At 34.6% G+C, this 10,005-nt stretch overlaps 2 pseudogenes; one reads left to right on the top strand and one right to left on the bottom strand.

Annotated features, from left to right (window-relative positions):
- Positions 1 to 5,571: 5,571 nt before the first annotated feature.
- On the bottom strand, positions 5,572 to 6,591 carry LOC145582559 (ylmG homolog protein 1-2, chloroplastic pseudogene; annotated as a pseudogene).
- Positions 6,592 to 7,787: 1,196 nt separating this feature from the next.
- LOC145581417 (putative xyloglucan galactosyltransferase GT12 pseudogene) lies at positions 7,788 to 9,785 on the top strand (annotated as a pseudogene).
- Positions 9,786 to 10,005: the final 220 nt, after the last annotated feature.

Here is a 10,005-nt window from a genome sequence, read left to right as displayed (position 1 = left end):
GTAACCATAACCCATATAACATATGTTTTGTTCAAAAATATACAAGCATGCTATGATATAGAATATTCCAGGCTCATGCATATTTCCAGGAAGTTTAAGAAGAGGAAACAACGAACTGTTCTAGGCATTTTAGCCCACCATCACACTATTTACATATGTAGATCGATGTTGCATTTTATAGCAGTCTCAAATCGAGTTATTTCACAGAATAACAAACGTATATATTTAGGTTTTTGAATCACACCTTATAGAAGAATGGAATTCAGAATGGCACATATAGGCCAATTTTGTAACAAAATTTTTATTTTGCCTGCTTCTGTTTCCTAGAGACAGTACATTATAAAAGCAGAAGCTATCAGAATTAAATCATGACAGTAAAGAATCAAAAGCTAACAGTCAATTCCATTAAGCACTTGGACGAAGCAAGTTAAACCGGCAAATCCTTAGGTGTTCCAAATGCTAGAGCTAGGTGTACAAAATTCTTGTTTACTTGCTTTATCGGATGGCTCAAATGAGCAAAACCAATAGGAAACAAGTAAGGGACTATTGATCTTTAAAAGAACAACAAAAATAGTGTCCAAAGTCAACCCTGTTGCATCTGGACCTTGTACTATACAAAACCTGAAGTCTAAACCAAATCCCTGAAAGATCTCAACCTAAATGTTCAACAATCAACACAAACCTGAATACACCTTTTTCAGGGTCTATGTCAATGCAAATCTACTTCCCATGTACGGTATACATGGTCTCATGACTATTAGTCAATGTTTGTCCAAACAAATCTCGTGCTTTAAAAACTCCAAGTTACTAGCAAATATTCTACCTCAAAAGCTCAGAAAATTAGAATGCTTCATATCTATAAACATCATTTTCTATGGATGGCAAGCATTACCATTTGAACTAGAGTAATTTAAATGAATACTCTATAAGACATACAGTCACAGGAGAATTGTGTATAAACTAATATAAACCCAAGTCATTTAACACTGCTAACAATGCAAAACTCACTGCTATTGGCCCTATTCAATCATCAACAGTCACCAATCTATAAATATCACCCCTATACACACATCTTATGCTAGGACTGCTCATAATTTAATTAGGAAGCTCAATTCAGCAAGCTATAGTTCACGTCAACTTACAGTCAAAAACTCAGAAAAATAATCCAATCTACGTAATAAAGGATGCTCTAGTAATGAGTCAATGCTAGTGAGTTTCTCAAAAGTGGAAACTCAGCAGGCACTACATTGTTATTAAATTGTCTTTCTTAGTCCCCATAGCCTCACAAAATGCCACTCTATTTCTTAATATCTTCAAATCTCTGGAGCGTTCATCTCAAATTAAACCAGAAAATAAACATTGAGTTATTTTGTCTTAGGTAATCATACAGGGCTAAAGTAACATTGCCCTTCTACATATCCAATCAGAGACTATAAACTTCCTACCATAAATAAAGCTAGGTTCTGATCGAGCTTCTTCTACACTAAGACTCCAAGCAAAAGCACACCTGCAATTATCTCAATTAAGAGCTACCCAATATTCATGTCTTAATTGGGTATGTTTCTGGCCCTTGCTTCTACAGGCAGTCAGATTAGATATACCAGCACTAAACTTCTCATAAGTTCATTCGTTTATTTCACTAATATTTTCATCTAACAAGTTCATCCAACATGAGTTACATAACCCAGTGAGTGCAAAGGGAAACTCAAGTTATGAGGAAAGGAACAAAAGGAATTCCTAATCAATCTAAATCATACAAGAAGGGTTCTCTCAAGGTTATTAAACCAAAGGTCCCCAAGTCGAGCAATTCTACCGTCTTATATGATCGCAGGTGAATGAGAAAAGGTGAAAAGATTAGGCCACTAAATCTTACTCATCAAACATTTTCACAATTCCTAGCTTCACACTGTTAGGCTAGATTAATGGCTAAAGTTTGAAGTTGTACAAAAGAGCTTGATAGATCATGGTTTCTTCTCATTCATTCTACTTCAACCACCCTACATTGGCACAATGCTTTTACGAATCTTATTAAGAGTGTAATAATGCTTCGTAAACCTTGCCCCAAAACCGAGTAAAACAGTATAAGCACTCAAACTTACTATCTATACCCGTTCCTCATCAACTTTTTAAGCAAGGTACTAAAAAGACGAGCAACACAAGATACCATATTAAAATCCCTAGTCACTGATAATGGTTGCCCATCCCACGGAATATCAGGGAACCAAGTAACCAATCAAGTAAAATCCTAGGCTCCTAGCTATTTATACACCTTTCTTTGGGCCAAGGTCCATGTTTTCCCATTTAGAGTAAAATGTGGTATTTGACATTTGGTCGATGTCAAAACAAATTGGATGCTAAGTACCCAAGCTAGCCGCAAAGAGTTTTTCACATAAATATTCACATAAATTATCTTCATTTCTATGAACTGCCATTTGGACTCATCTAAACAAATAAGCTAGATTATGTCTAATACTTCATACTACGCACTCTATAATGCCAATTCTCATAGGAGATGGGTGTAAAAATAAATAAATAAATAAATAAATAAATTTCCCAAATATGTTACATAATGCTACAAAGTTATAAGCTATGTTTCAGGAGAGGATACGTTTCAGAAACATTAGCACAGAAATAGATGGGGTTACAAAAAGGGAAACCTCATGTCACACTGTCCCAGAAAAGTCACCCCTAAACAATTAATAGTCATTAAGTCACCCATCTCATATTGACTTCCTATAAAACAGTAAAAGTTGCTCCAAAAGTGACCTGAATTTTACTGTACATCCATCTTATGTTAAAGTGACTCAAAACATAATCAGGTAACCCAAATAGACAAGCTTACAGTTCTACAAGATGCTCAGAGAATAGTCCAATTTTAAATGATAACAATCAATTCTGCTCAAAACTAAACCAAGAAGCAGGCTATTCAGCTCTTTTATCTCAAGTAACTCATCCTTAAAGGGGTCAAAGTGACATTGCCTTCCTACATTCCAATCACAAGCATAAAGCCTCTTACCATAAATGAAGCAGGTTTTGATTGAGCTTCAACTACAAATAGACTAAGTGAAAGAGCAGCTGTAACTCTCTTAACTGAGACATATACACAAGTACAGACACACCGTTGGTTACCCTCAGAACATTAACATAGCAGGTGTGTTTCTGGAACCTGCTTCAGTGCTTCTACAAAGTAAACCAGTCAGATGAGATCAACCAGAGCATTTATACATCTCAAGCAACTAATGATTTCTTTTTCCTTCTCATTTCACTCACATTTTCTTGTTCCAACTTCCAAGTCTATTCATCACGAAATATAAGTCCCAAGGAGCATTTAAGTCAATAGGAAAGGAACAAAAGGATCTCCCAATCAAACCTAAAGCAAATAAAAAGTATCTATTTCAGTCCTTAAGAATAAGGAAAACAGAGCTCTTAGTTCATGTAATTCCACTCAGTTTGGATGCTTGAAAAGATTACAGGGGAATAGGAGCAGGGCAAAGACTAAGCTGCTAATAGATAGTGATTGATGATTTTAGTCAATGGCAGAAATTTTATAACCTCTGATTAAGGGTATGTCAGAACTACTCCAGAATCCTTCATACAAATTGCAAAATTGTCTCAAAATATTGCACCAAATGGGGAAAAGAAGAAAAGGCACCTAAATTTAGTCTCTTTGCCCTTTCCTTACCCCCCTTTTCTAAGCGAGGTACTGAAAAAGATCTAATCACCACACGATAACTTAAGACAATATACAAGAGGGCTAAAACCTCTGATTAAGTTAAGTACATTGCTTTACAGTCTCATATTCCCAAGTCTTTTTGAAAGACCAACAACATGACCAAGTAAATTAACTCTTTCACTATTCAACGATACCATTTAAACAACATTATCTCACACTACCACTACAATTTCAAATTTCAAATTACTTCAGTTTATAAAACAAGCTCATCAAGTTTGAGGTTTTACATCACCAATACCAATGCAATCGAATATAACACTTGTATGAGTTCAAATTTCTCCGAACAATTGATGGTTTTCTTTTCATTACCAAAAATAAAACTATGAAACTAACTACTTGCAAAATTACCATACTTCAGTGCCTAAAAAATCCCACAAAAGAAACCATACTAATCATCATCAATTAAATATCAAAACTCACTTGAATTCGATATCAAAAGAGCAAAAGAAACTGAAATCATCATCAACTATCAATTGAATAACAAAACTCAAAATAATATGCATATAAATAATTATAGGTTCAACAGCTGAATAACAAAACTCAAAATAGCATATACTTGTATATAAATAATTATAAGTTGATAATTTCCTCCATAATTTAATGATTTCATTTGTTCATCTAAAGTAGAACTAACAGCTTACAAAATCTGTATATTCCATTGTTCTAACCCACATTTAGCAAAAATTAATAAAAACAAAATTCAACAATACCATACATAAACAGCTTGCTCAAACCTTCCACCTTCAATTCTGCACAAAACTAAACTAGAAAAACCGGTAATTGGGTTCTTTAAGCTAAGTAACTCATCTTTACTGGGGCTAATATGACATTGCCTTCCTACATTTCCAATCACAAGCATACAACCCCCCTACCAGAACATTTTTTTTATTTTTTTTAATTTCACTCATATTTTCTATTTTAGCGAATTCAACATGAAACAGTTAGTGCTAAGGACTATTCAAGTCGATAGGAAAGGAACAAAAGGATCTCCCAATTAAACCTAAAGCAAACAAAAAAGTTATCTTTGGGTTCTTAAGAATTAAAGAAAACAGAGCTCCCAACTTATGAAAATCCACCCTGTTTAAATGCTTAAAAAGATTACAGGAGAATGGTGAATTGGTGACAGGGCAAAGATTAAGGTGCTAACAGAAAGTGTTCAACAATTTTTACTATTGGCACAGACTTTAAAAACTCTGATTAAAGATGTGATAAAACTACTCTGTAACCCTTCATACCAATTGCAAAATTATCTCAAGATAATGCACAAAAACAGAGTAAAAAAGAAAAGGCACCTAAATTTAGTCTCTTTACCCTTTTCTTACCCCCTTTCTAAGCAAGGCACTAAAAGATCTAAGCACCACAACATAACTTAATATATTCAACAAGGTGATTGAACCCTCTAATTTAAGTTACGTATATTACTTTACGGTTCTCATAATCCCCAAGTCTTCTTCGAAAGATCGACAACATGGCCTAGTAATCTAACTCTTCTACACGTCAACAATATCCTTTAAATAACAGTATCTCACACTACCCCAACAAAATCAAATCTCATTACACTCCATTATATACAAGCTCATAAAGTTTGGGGCTTTACATCACGAATATCAATGCAATCAATATAATTCTTCTATGAACTCAAATTTCTCAAGATTTTGATGGTTTTCTGTTCCTTACCAAAAATAAAACTAAGTAACTAACAACTTGCAATATTACCATACTTCACAGTGCATCAACAAAATCCCACAAAACATTATACAACACCATACACAACTCACTCGAATTTGATATCAACAGAGCAAAAAGAAATCATCATCATCAATTCATCATCAACAAAATAACAAAATTGAAAACAGAATATATATAAATAACTATAGGTTAATATTCCTCAATAATGTGATGATTCCATTTCTTCATCTAAAGTAGAGCTAACAGCTTACTAAATCAGTATATTCCATTGTTCTAACTCACAGCAAAATTCACTTTTATAATAAAATTTTATAAAGACAAAATTTAACAATACCATACATAAACAGCTTACTCAATCTCCCACCTTCAACTTCTCCATCAATAACTCCCAAGACTGCTGTTCAAAATCGAGCCAAGAAGTCCCAACACCGCGAACGCCAACAACGGGCTAACATCCAATGTATCGAAAATCGGAGGAATAATATTTCGAAACAAATTCAAATAAGGATCACACAAATCCCTAATTGCCGATAATGGCTGCCTATCCCACGGAATATTAGGGAACCAACTGAGCAAAACCCTAACCATCAAAACCCCACTGTAAATATCAAGCCATTTCGCCATTCCAGCAGCAACAACTGTTAATGGAGTGTTGAGTGAACCACTTGGGCGGTCTTTCAATGCGGCGAAGAACAAAGGACCCACTGAACATAGCAAATTCTTCCTCAAATTGGTGAGATTCTGGAGCTCAGCAGGGGTTGGTGAGGGCAAAATCGAAGCGATTTTAGTAGCGAAGAGTTTCGAAACGGCGAAAACGGTGGCGATCAAGGAGGTGATTGGGCGCATGGAAGTGGAAAGTGGGGAATTGTTGAAGGGTAAAGTTGGAATTGGTGAAATTGAAGGTGCTGGTGAAGTTGAAGATGAAGAAGAAGCCCTAATTTGAAGAGAGAGATTGGTGGTTGTTGCGGCGGAGGTTGCGAAGAAAAGGGTTTTTCTAGTGGGTTTTGATAAGGAGAGAAAAGGGGTTTTAGGGTTTAGGAGAAAGAGGGATTGAGAAGAAGCTGTAAAAGTCGCCATTGTTGAGGTTTCAGAGCTTCTTCTTCGTTGAGGGAGGAGAGAGAAAAAGAGGAGGGAGAAGAGTGTGGATGATGTTTTGATAAGAGGAAGATTTAATGGCGTTTAAGTGGGCTTTTTATTTTTGGTTTTTGTTTGAGTTTTTGAGTTAACTCACATTGGACCCATAACAGAAATGTTGGATGCTAGACCTAATAATAGAAGTGTCAAAATCTGACTCGATCTGAAATCAATCCGAAAATATATTCAATTTTAATTTCGACTCATATAAACAAAATAATTTTGCATGACTTAGGGTATGTTCTCATTAGCTAAAATGAGCTGAGCTGAACTGAATTGAACTGAAAATAATCTAATGAGAACAGACCCTTAGCCTTAAGCCCTGTTCAATTCACCTTAAAAAATTAATATTAAGTAAAAATAATTTAGTAGAAAAAAATTCAGTTCAGTAAAATTAATTTCAGTTCAGTAAAAATAATTTCAGTTCAGTAAAATAAATTCAATTCAGTTATCTTAAAGAAGAATTATAATAGAAAATCAGTAAAAAATAATTTTAAATCAGCAAAAATAATTTCAGTTCAGTAAAATTAATTTAATTTTGGTAAAAATAATTTAAGTTCAGCAAATATAATTTTGTTTCAGTAAAAATAATTTCATTTCAACAAAAATAAGGTGAAGTGAACGGGGCCTTAAGTTTAAAATTAGACCTAACCTCATCAAACTCGATCCGAACAGGCGAACGCCCAAAATGACGCCTCTAATTGATTTGTTCTTTTGCATTTTTAGCTCCCTATAGCATTTTCCTTAAAAAATAAATACTTGGTACTATCCAATACAATCAAATATTTTGGTTATACACACTCGAATACATAATCTTTACTTTCCTTAATCACCAAAAAAAGCTGGTATAGAGGCTTGATTGCACAGTCAATATATAGAGTATTTTTAATAATTGTTTTAGTAAGAATCCTACAATATCTTATGGCATTGAATATATGAGTTGGAATACCACAAGAAAAAAATACATATATGGAAGAAAATCATATGATTACATGAATATTTTTTAAGTATGGATAGTACATTATTCACTTTGATTCTATAAAAATGTTCCTATTTAATCAAGTTCTTTTGTTCTACCTCATAATAATAGCTCACAAAAATTTTAACCACACCATATTAATTCAGCGATTCAATCAGAGTTTTCTCATACAACGATTGTAAGTAAAATTTTATTGTTTTTCGAAGGTTTAAATAGTAGAAACTTGTTCAATTTCAAGCATATACAAGAAAAATGATGTCCCCCTTGATAATCTCTAAGAAGCCAACATTAAGCTTAATGCAATTCTTCAAAAATTGTCACAAAAATCCATTATTGCATATAGTTATTGCAACACTTTTATTGTGGTGCCTTGCATTGCCTTCCTACTACTACTTTTCATTCACATATGAAAGTACAATAATCGTTACCAATTGCAATGTTACTTGGCAGAAACCGGGAAAAATCACTCCGAGAGTTGATCAAGAAGCAGCAAGGAAGCGAAAATATGATCCGAAATCACTAGACATTCATGTTAAGCGAGATCCTTGCTTGGGCCGTTACATTTACATGTATGATCTTCCTCCAAGGTTCAACCAAAACTTGCTTAAAAATTGTCACGCTCTTGTTAAATGGTATAATTTCTGCCCTTATGTGCAAAATGACGGTTTAGGCCCTCGAATTTACAAGAATAGTTGGTATCATACTGACCAGTTTATGTTATCTGTGATATTTCACAATAGAATGAAGCAGTATGAGTGCTTGACTAGGAACTCTTCCTTGGCCTCGGCAATTTATGCTCCATTTTACCCTGGCCTAGAGATAAGTCGATACCTTTGGAGCGAGGTTAACTACTCGGTCAAGGATGCAGCAGCCTTAGATTTTGTCGCGTGGTTAAAGAAAAAACATGAGTGGAATCGAATGTTTGGTAAAGACCATTTCTTTGTTGCAGGGAAAATTAATTGGGATTTTAAGAGAACAGGTGATGGTAAAGACGGTTGGGGTAGCAAGCTCTTGAATTTGCCTGAAGTCAAGAACATGACAGTACTAACAATCGAATCAAGTCCTTATGAAAGTAATGAGTTCGCGATCCCATATCCTACCTATTTCCATCCCTCGAACATTAATGAAGTGTTTAAGTGGCAGAAGATAGTGAGTAGAGCAACAAAAAAACGAGCACACCTCTTCTCGTTTGCTGGGGCCTCGCACCCCAATCAGAAACAGTCAATCAGAGGGGAGTTGATCAGTCAGTGTAAAGATGCGCTGAACAATCGTTGCAACTTAGTTAACTGTATGCAAAACAACTATCAGTGCAACAGTCCAACACATATCATCGAGATGTTCATGAAGTCTGTTTTCTGCCTGCAGCCCTCAGGGGATTCATACACAAGGCGGTCCACTTTTGATTCGATCTTGGCTGGCTGTATCCCGGTTTTCTTCCACCCAGGATCAGCTTACATTCAGTACTTGTGGCATCTTCCGAAAAATTACACCAAATATTCAGTGTTTATACCAGAAGATGGGGTTAAAAATGGGACTGTCAGAGTTGAGGAGTTGCTGTCACAGATTTCAGAGGAAGAAGTGTCTTCCATGAGAAAGGAGGTGATAAGATTGATACCGAGAATATTATATGCACGGGAAAAATTGAATTTGGTAGAAGACGCGTTTGATGTTGCTGTCAGAAAAATTCTCGAAAGGATTGAAGATGCCAGGAGATTAATTCAAGAAGGAAAAGAACTAAGGAACAATTCCTCTGAAAATTTAAGCAGAGAGGATTTCTCAGAAGGTAAATTAAAGGAGTGGAGTTCTTTTTTCTTCTGACTTTTCGACCAAATTATGAATTTGTAATGTATGCATAAACATTAGCTTATGTATATACTGTATGACTGAATTGTTATGTTACATTTTTTCACATGTTTTAGACAGTTAGATCTCCTTTGAGAGGTTTGGAACCTCATTATTTATCAATCAGTACTTTCTGCAAGTTTTTCTGAACTTTTTATTACAGAAACTTCAGATTTCCTTGCAGCAATTTAAGCCAGCTAGCTTGAAGTGATCTTTCGTGTTTTAGCGATGTTATTAACAGTTAATAGAATCTCTGGCATTACCTACCCTGTGTCTGCCCGCGTTATTATTATCAGTTTCTTGCTGATCAAGAGTCAGGACTATACTGATGTATCGTGTTTTAGCGATGTTATTAGTAAGACATTTCTGAACCTATTAACTGTTTATGGGTATAATCACATATTCTGATCAAACAACATTGCAAACTACCATCAAGTAAGCTATCATCAATTCATCATACAATATTTCAAATGAAACAGAACAGAAATAAAATCATGCATTTTGATCATTGGACAATTGATTTTAAAATGACTAGTTTTGTTATGTTTCTCCCTAAAGATTAGTTGTCAAAATCTAACTCAAAAGCTAAGGAGTAAAAAACTATCATGAAGTCAGATATTACAGTATA

Source organism: Chenopodium album, chromosome 15 (genome assembly GCF_948465745.1).
Source record: "Chenopodium album chromosome 15, dcCheAlbu1.1, whole genome shotgun sequence".
Taxonomy (NCBI): Eukaryota; Viridiplantae; Streptophyta; class Magnoliopsida; order Caryophyllales; family Amaranthaceae; genus Chenopodium; species Chenopodium album.
This window is presented reverse-complemented; position numbering and strand designations above follow the sequence as displayed.